The sequence below is a fragment of the Sinocyclocheilus grahami genome, unplaced genomic scaffold, assembly GCF_001515645.1.
Source record: "Sinocyclocheilus grahami isolate Dianchi unplaced genomic scaffold, SAMN03320097.WGS_v1.1 scaffold2718.1, whole genome shotgun sequence".
Classification (NCBI taxonomy): Eukaryota; Metazoa; Chordata; class Actinopteri; order Cypriniformes; family Cyprinidae; genus Sinocyclocheilus; species Sinocyclocheilus grahami.
The window spans coordinates 19237-29210 of NW_015507896.1; positions in this window are offsets into that span (position 1 = coordinate 19237).

Consider the following 9974-nt stretch of genomic DNA (forward strand, 5'->3'; position numbering starts at 1 on the left):
CCCCCACCTTACAGACATGACACATTTGAATAAATACTGCAACATCTTTTTTTAGATGCAGCTAATAAAATTGCTGCAAAACCCGATAATATGTTTTTTTTCACTCCCAAATGGCCCGCAACATCACCATGGGCAGCATTTAATACCACCTCTTTAAATTAAACAGGCACCGCTACCTGAATTATTGCCTTGTTGCAGAAATCTTCCCTTTGATGACTCCACTTCCTCAACAACAATTCATCCTGCATAAAGTAGCCATTCGCCACACTCTACACCTCCATGGGGGCACCACAGCAGGGAACAGAGATTGTAAAGCAGGATCTCTCTGCTCCACAGTTACTAAAGCACTACGAGAAATGGGAGATAGAACAGATAAACAAGGTATCTCAAGTTTGGTCACTTCGGGACACTTAGACGACTTAGACGTAAAGTTCAACTCATTGCACAAGAAACAAACAACTCATGGAACTCTCGGACCAATTAACTCTTTCCCTGCCATTGACGAGTTATCTCGTCTTTTAGAAGACAACGCTTCCCCGCGAAAGACGAGTTTTTGCACCTTTCCGTGTTTTCACTGTTATACACTAGGGGGCGCTATTACACATCTTCTGAACGAGTACAAAACCTCCCGAACAAAAACACATGTGTACAGGACGGAGATCCTGTACACATGTGATCCGGAGATGTAAACAGATGCATATGAAAAATAATGCGATCATCAACAATGGCAGCATATAAATGAAAACTGCATAATGTTACGGAATTAAAATGATGATCCAGGAAGTGGTATATGTCTGTGCAAGCTTTGGAGGTGTTGATAGAAGCGATTTACTGGATTTATGCTTTGATAATCGTATTGAATATTACCCAGATGTAGTTTTTGATAAAATGTGATTTTCTCACCTTTTTGCTCAAAATTATGCATTTTTATGAAACCTACCTATATTCAAAGTGTTGATAAAAAAAAGAATGCTTTAAGCTAGAATAAAATATTGCATATTCAAATATTCATAGAGCAAAATATTCTGGAGGCCATCAAATTTTAGTGAAAATCATCAAAATCGCTGGCGGTGACTGGCAACTTTTTAAAAAAATGCTGGCAGGGAAAGAGTTAATTAGTCTGCCCTTTCAATGGAGTAAACGAAACTACAGGTGGACCTGCAAAATAATTTCCCAAAATTATCGAAAACACGGGTAAGGATGGACGCATTCCAAGAGTTACCTCTCCTTGGACTAAATCCGATTTTAAATGAACTCGGTGCAAAGGAACTGATAAGGTCTGCAGTCGTATCCCCCGAATGAATACATTTTTCCCCGCACTTGAAGCAGCCGAAAAAGATAGCGCAGATTCTAAAATAAATGATTCGGATGCCCCAGTATCTCGAAGAATCTTAACAGGCACTTTGTCAATACCATCGGGTAACGAGACAAAGCCGTCAGTAATAAACGGAGCGTAATTTAAGTCAGAGTCGGTCCGTCTTATTTTTGATTCCACAACAGAGTCATGGAACATAGGCGAATTTACAGAAATGGGCAAAGTGTCCAATAACTATATAGGAACAACAGAACTTACCTTTTTTATTTTGTGACTTCCATTTACTCGCCAATACTGGACATTCATTTTTCCAGTGACCATTACTAAAACAATAATGGCAAACATTAACGACAGTTTTTCCATAAACAAAGTTAATCGCTTTCCAAACAGCAGGCATATTATCATAGGGATTCATTGCAAAATGTTCTCGATGGCCTACATAACCTGCACGATCAAAAAGTCCACTTTTATGGGTCATAATACATTAATCTGCCAACACGGCAGCTTCAACAACAGAAAGTAGGTTTATTTTCATTTATATAAGTTGCTACGTTGTCTGTGACGATGTTTTTAAATTGTTCCAACAGTATCAAATCTAGAAACTCCTCAAAAGTACTTGCATTAGAAGCAGTGCACCACCGATCAAAATGCGCAGTCAGCTCTCTTCCTACTTCTACATGACTTTGACGCTCTCCTTTTCTCCAGTTTCTAAACCGCTGACGATACGCTTCCGGAACTAATTCGTACACTTTCAAATGGTAGACTTAACCTTGTAATAATCTTTTCGATCCTCCACTGTCAGCGCCATAAAGGCCTCTTGAGCTCTACCCGTAATAACACTTTGAAGCATCATACGATCCGCAACAGCCCAATTACATTCCTCCGCAATACTCTCAAACAACGAGAAACAAAATATCTGGATCATGCTCATTAAATTTAGGAAGCAATTTTAAATTACCAACCACATCAAATGTACGCGATCGACTTTCATTTGAATGTGCACCTTCAGGAATTAATTTACCTTTACCAATTAACTTTAAACGCTGGACTTGCAACTCAAAATCTCTTGACAATTTTTCAGACTCCAACTGTTGAGCATTTTTAGCATGGAGGCCTCGTCATGCTTGTCATGTGACACAAAGCAACCAAAATAGCACTTCATAACTGATATAGGCTTATGTTTTATTTATTATTTCCTTTTTTATTCGAAATATTCCCAAACATGTTAACTATATCATGAAATATCTCGATTCTCAAATGTGTGCAAGTAAATGCATTTTACACAGATATGGGTGCCATGCCATAAAATATTTTTAATACGACTGACTTTGTATTTAATGTTAATTTAATAAAAACATTGTAGGTTACTAATTATAGCACTTTCACTGTACAGAAGGAGTGCAAAGAGCACTTACATTATCAAAGAACATTATCACTGACTTCAGTCTAGCCAGAGTTCAAGCGCTCTCTGTTTACACTGAGAAATTAATATCTTATTCGTATGCACATCTGCACTTGTTGTTTCTGATGAGAGAATTAATTTGCCAGAGAGCAGAAAAGCGCGCACACTGAACAAAACACAGGCGTTTCAGCGATGACGCATCTAGACGCCTCTGATTGGTCATTGCATTCATAAACAACAGAATCGTGTGTGATTGATTTTAATGAGCAGTGAACGCAGATTTGAGTTTAGCAGCTGGTGATGTTTTACTTTTTTCCATTACTGCCACCCACCGGACAAACTGCGCATTGCACCCAAAATGGCCCTTAGAATATACTATATAGAGGGCTGTAGCCAGTATCGGCTTATGCCTCAGTGGGCTCAAAGTGCCCCATTGTCTAGTCCAGTCATCCTGTACCCCTGCTAGTGGTTAGGACTATTTTTTCCCCAAGGACTCTGGCCTTGTGGCCTGGGCCTCACTGATGCCAGGCTTGTTGTGGCCTTATTGGCCCTTGCTACCCTTTGGATGCTCGCATCGGGTGGCCTGGGCTAGGCTCACAGGACAGCTTTTTGTTCTGCACTTGTAGCACGGTGCTATTGGACATCGCTCTCCAAAGCATGTTCACGCAATGTGAGAGACCATATTGAAAGGGAATGCTCCAGCTAATAATGTAACCTCGGTTCCCTGAGATAACGGGAACAAGCATTGCATGCCCGGCCGTGCTATACATCTGCACACCACTCAGCACCAATTTATATATGCAGTCGGCGCTGCCCGATTAGGTGGGCTGAAATACCATATGTTCGTGCAGCTACACGAATGTTATCAAATCAAGCTTCAGCATTCACACCCTAAGTGTGTTCACTCAATGCTCATTCCTGTTATCTCAGGGAATAGAGTGTTTAGTGGGAATCAGATCTGCAGTGTTTTATTAGTGAATAATCAGACGTTTATCAGCTGAAACTCACCTGAGTCTGGAGTCACTGCAGTTTCATTCCTCACTGAAAAACAGATTCACAATCATCATGATTCACTTGAAGATTCACAGAAGATTCACTTCAACACAGAGTTTGATCTCAATCAGGACACACTGATGTTTCACTGTTTCTCTCACCTCTGAACACGGTCTTCAGTCTGAACTGTGATGAAAGAGAGATTCAGTAGAACATCATGTGGTTTGAGGACAGAAACACTCTCACCTGTGAGTACCAGAGCGGTTCACACTCAGACTGATGGAAGGGCGTGAATCTGTCAGCAGGAACTCTCAACTCAAAGCCGCCTACGCTCTGAATCTCTGCACACGTCACATTGATACTGCTGTCCATCATCACACACTGACAAACACAGGGATTTCTTTGTGAAAGAAGCTTTCAATTATTGCTCAACTGTTTATTTTTACATGTTTAAAAACAAGCAAAAAATTTGTTGATGCATGATGAAAAACTTTAAAAAGCAAAAAAAAAAAAAATCCACTTTTGTTAGCATTATGTTTTGAAATAAGTATTATGAATGAAAAACATGTTTTCACAGAAAGTACAAAAAATACAAAAATGTATTTTTGACACTTGTTGGTGTTTTTTAATCATCTGTCACTAGTGGTATAGCAGTGCCTGGAGAAGTGGGTATACTCTTAATTTATGCCCCCAATTTGTTTTTATTTTTATTTTAAAGTGGCCCAGCAAAGGATGAACACCCTGTGTTGTAAATGTGATGTGTAAAACTAGTCTTGCTTATTTAGTTTACCCCAAAATGGGCCAGGAGTATCTGCCCTGCTGCCTCTGCTGCTCGACTTCACAGAGTAAGGATCATTATGAAGTTAGTATTAACCACAGAAGAGGTGCAGATTTTACAAAAAAAGAAAAAAAGACTGCAGCTATTAATATTTTGACATGCTATCACACATAAACCAGATATTGCCGCATTAGCTACTCGTGTGCTGCCTGTCATGAGTTTGGCTAATGCAGAACACTAATGAATGATACGCATCAGAGGATTATTTTATTTATTTTTATTTCTACACCACTGTCTGTCACCATCCACTGATTCAAAAGACCAGCATACAAACATGACTGTTTTTGTGTTCCACAGACAAAAGAAACTATTTTGGAACGACATGAGGGTTAGAAAATGACAGATTTCATTTTGAGCTGAAATATACTTAATTCTAACCTGAGGATGCAAAATGTCCTTCCAGCATCTTTACTCCACGCAGATCACAAGTACAGCATAAATCAAACACAATAGAAAACATTAATGCACTTTAAAACACTCTGAAATACTTCATATTGGGGATTTTGTCAGGAAACCCCTGATCAAACAGCAAAACCTGTTGGCTTTATTTTTTCACTTTAGGTTGTTTGTAGTGAAACTACAGCTCAGATGTGTAAAGTGAACTGAAAACCATACTTGAGTAAAAGTACAGATACCTTACAGTGAAAATGACTCCGCTACAAGTCACCAATTACAAAACGACTTGAATAAAAGTCTTAGTTTCTGATTTTAACAGTACTTGAGTGTTTTACTCGTACTGAATGTGGGCTCAAACATGCAATAGTCCTCAACATGTAACGAGTAATTGCATTAGTCATCACAAATGTAGTCAAGTAGAGAGTAAAAGTTGCTAATATCTTTGATACTCCGTAAAACTACAAAGTAGCTGAAGTGATACTCAAGCACAGAGGCTAAGCTGATGCTTTACACACTCAGTACTCTTAAGATTTCCACTGAAATGGCTGTGTTGGAGTTTGTCTTTATCGTTAGCCTCCAAAAGCCTTTCAAATCCACCTTACTGTCGAATGAAAGAAGAGTAAAGGTGGGAGTACACTACACGACTCTTAACTTCTGAACAGATGTGCATACACTAGAACACTCTTAATTAAACAGCTGTAATGGGTTTGTAATGGCCTGGCAGTGGGTTTTGGAGGTGGACAAGGAGATGGCGTAGGGATGGTGAGAGGCTAAAGTGCGGGGATGATGGCAAGATGTGGCGAAGGGATGATGATGGGAGGATGACGATGATGCCCTGGCAGCTTAGATGGTGTTTGGCACATGGCACAGACCCAGAGCATCCCAGTGCTGACAACACACGGCGGAATCGAGGGAGCGAGGAGCCAAGATGTAGATGGTGTGGCTGCCAACATCTGAGGGCCGACCGATGAAATTATGACGGAAGTTTCATTTTTGGGTGAACTATCCCTTTATTAATTATTTTGAGCACAGCTGTAAAATTAAGGTAAGATATCCTAACTTGTATCTTAAATTTTCTTAAATGTTTCACAAAAAACACTGTTACTTTACAGGCATTTCCTGGATTATTATTGTGAAACATTTGCTGTAAAATGTAAATCTCTTGCAGTTAAACATTAGCTAGTAACAGCTAATGTAACTATCACTGCATCAGCAACTACACACTTACTGCCTTTAAATAAAGCAACATAAATAAAAATGACCGTGATGTTGATTCAAACCATCAGATGCTGATCATTATCTGTACAATGAACTGATTCACTGAACAGATTCACTGAACAGATTCACTGAACAGATTCACTGAACAGATTCACTGAACAGATTCACTGAACAGATTCACTGAACAGATTCACTGAACAGATTAACTGAACAGATTCACTGAACAGATTCACTGAACTGATTCACTGAACAGATTCACTGAACAGATTCACTGAACAGATTCCTGCAGTGTATGAGGATCATCAGATCAGACCGGCACCAGAGCCCTGCAGGAAACACACACAATCCCACAACACCATCCGTCTGATTCAGCTCTGAAATAATCGTGTGATTCAGTAAATCAGTTCATTTATCAGTTTGATTCACTCACCTGCTGTCTGGAGCTTCACGCTGACTGATGAACTGTGTTTTCCTCTGAAAACATCTGAAAACAGATTGAATCTGATTTTTACATTTTATTATATTCAAAGGATTTCCTGTTTATTTTAAAGTTGAGATCAAATTAGTGAAATAATCGGTTGAAGATGATAAAATGAATGAAAATGTGATTGTCAGGATTCTGGACTGTTCTGTGTCATGTTTTGCCCCTGTTTCTGTTCCTGTTTTTCCTCATTTGGTCTTGTTCTGTCCTCGTTTAGTTTGATTATGATTCCTGACACCTGTGTTTAGTAATTATCCCTTGTATTTAAGTTCCTGTTTGATCAGTCTTCCTTGGTCGGTTCTACTCATTGGATGTTGTGTAATTCCCTTGTCTTTCCAAGGATTAGAGACTGTTTATGTACTCTACATCTCCTTGTTCCTCGTTCCGCGCTCCTCCCAGCACAGATTGTGCTGAACCGACATAAAACAGTAACCTCCATGTGTCTACCCTCCGCTTTTGTTTCCGTGTTTTTTCCGTCAGTTTTGTTTCCGTTGTGTTTCTATGGATCCCCTCCTTTGCCCCGAATTCTTCCTCCTCCTGCTGGAGCAGGGGGAGCGCTCGCTCGAGGACCATACCAGACTGTTTGTGGCCCTCGCAGAACTTACCAGCTATCCGGACGACACACACCGTCGTCTGAAGATGGTTTTCGAGCAGAATTCGCTGCCTTCGTGGAGTTGACTCTGGCGAGAAATGGATCGCCATCCTGCCCCGTGGATGATCTTGTCAGATCCACTCCGGACCCAGAGCCCAGCCCACCATCTCCCCGCTGTGCGGAGCTAAAGCCCGAGCCTACTGATGATGGCGAGCCAATTCCCGCCACCATCTACGAGCCAGCGCAATGCTGAGCGACTGAGCGGAGGATCGCCCCAGAAGTAGAGCCCAAGCCATCAGACCAGGTGCGAGAGCCGACGACAATGCCCGGCTCGAGGGAGAAAGCCGCAGACGGTGTGAGCGCGGAGAGGAGCTCCGCCCCCTGCACCGCGGCTGAGGGTGAGATGAGTATGGCGTGGTGAATGTGCCACACTGAAGAGGAGAGGGCTCCAGTCCCTGAATCCAGTCCAGAGCGCCCTCCAGTGCCCGCTCCTAGAAAGCGCCCTCCAGTGCCAGCTCCTCGTAAGCACCCTCAAGTGTCCGCTCCTCCTGAGCACCATCCTGTTCCAGTGTTCAGCCTAGAGGGGGCTTCAGATCCAGAGTTAAGCCCTGAATGCACGGAGACGCACAAATGCCCGCCCTCCCACCCGATCCTGCCTCCTCCACCACTGTCGTCTGGCAGCCCGTCTGCTCGCCCTTGTTCAGTCTTCCTTGGTCGGTTCTACTCATTGGATGTTGTGTAATTCCCGTCTTTCCAAGGATTAAAGCCTGTTTATGTACTCCACGTCTCCTTGTTCCTCGTTCCACTCTCCTCCCAGCACAGATCGTGACGGTGATTGGTGATGACATGAGCTCTTGTGAATTATAGCATAAGACGTAACGACTGAAGAATCATGTTAAGAGAGATCAGACTCGACTCACCTGAAGATCCGTTTACGCAGCAAGAAACAGATCAAAACCAGAAGAACAATGATGATGAGAAGAGCAGAAATCCACCACCACTGATCTGTACATGTGAGAGAAAATAAACTCAACTGAATGACTGAATACATGAACCCATGGAATCAGCTGATCAATAAACATGATGAATATTAGAAAGCACAAGCACAGAGGTTCATCTGAGAGCTGGAGTCACTTCGTTCAGAAGATCTTTACAAACACACAAAGATCACAAATATGAGCCAATATGAGAGAAGAGAGTGAAGCTGAATCAGATCTGCAGTGTTTTATTAGTGAATAATCAGACGTTTATGAGCTGAAACTCACCTGAGTCTGGAGTCACTGCAGTTTCATTCCTCACTGAAAAACAGATTCACAATCATCATGATTCACTTGAAGATTCCTACAAGATTCACTTCAGCACAGAGTTTCAATCAGGACACACTGATGTGTTTCACTGTTTCTCTCACCTCTGAACACGGTCACACGACTGTTAGACTGAAATGAAGGAAAGAAGCATTAGAGCAACATTTATAGTGTTAAAGAAGGGTTAAATATGAACACAGATGAATGTTGAGAGAGATTGAGTTGATTTACTCCATCAGCAGAATCACAGATGATCTCATGATTCAGATTCACACACTGAGACGTGACGAGATGATCAGAAGAGACAGAAATAACAGGATCAATCAGTGTTTGAGGAGCTGATGGATCTGCTATCAGATGTGTGTGTTAGAGAGAGAGAGAGTGTGTGTGTGTGTCTGTGAGTGTGCGTGTGTTTGTGTGCGTGAGTTTGTGTGTGATTGTGAGTGTGTGTGAGTGAGTGAGTGAGTGAGTGAGATGTGTGTGAGTGTATGTTTGTGTGTGAGAGAGAGTGTGTGTGTATGTGAGAGAATGTGTGTGTGTGTGTTTGAGTGTGAGTGAGTGAGTGTGTGTGTGTGAGAGAGAGTGTGAGTGTGTGAGTGAGAGTGTGTGTTTGTGTGTGTGTGAGAGAGAGAGAGAGTGGGAAGTGTGTGTGTGAGAGAGAGAGTGTGTGTGTGAGAGAGAGAGTGTGTGTGTGTGAGAGAGAGAGTGTGGGTGTGTGAGTGAGAGTGTGTGTTTGTGTGTGTGTGAGAGAGAGAGAGTGTGAGTGTGTGAGAGTTTGTGTGTTTGAGTGTGAGGGTGTGTGTGAGAGAGAGAGAGAGAGAATCAGTGTTTGAGGAGTTGATGGATCTGCTATCAGATGATCATCCTGAACAAATAAAACACCATCAGATCATGAGTGTGTGTGTGTGTGTGTGAGTTTGTGTGTGTGAGAGAGAGAGAGAGAGAGAGAGATAGGGTGCGTGCGAGTGTGTGTGTGGGAGTGAGTTTGTGTGTGAGTGAGTGAGTGTGTGTGTGTGTGTGTGTGTGAGAGAGTGTGAGAGATAGAGAGAGAGAGAGCGTGCGTGCGAGTGTGTGTGTGGAAGTGAGTTTGTGTGTGAGTGTGTGAGTGAGTGTGTGTGTGTGTGAGAGAGTGTCAGCCTAATAAAAATACTCTAAACGCTCAGTGTGTTCACCTACGGTTTGGTTAAAAACACAACAGACCTTTTCATTTTTTACATTCATCTCTGCATGAACAAATAATGACTTAAACATAATATTCTCACTTGACAATTAGTCCTAGCTAAAATAGAACGATTAATTATATTCCTCCAGATTCTCAAAACGGACACAACCTGAACACAAAGAAATCGTATAAAACATATGACAGCTTCTAAGAAAAATATAAAGTATATAAAGTATAACCTACGAAAGCTTTAAATTACGACTGGCTAGAAAC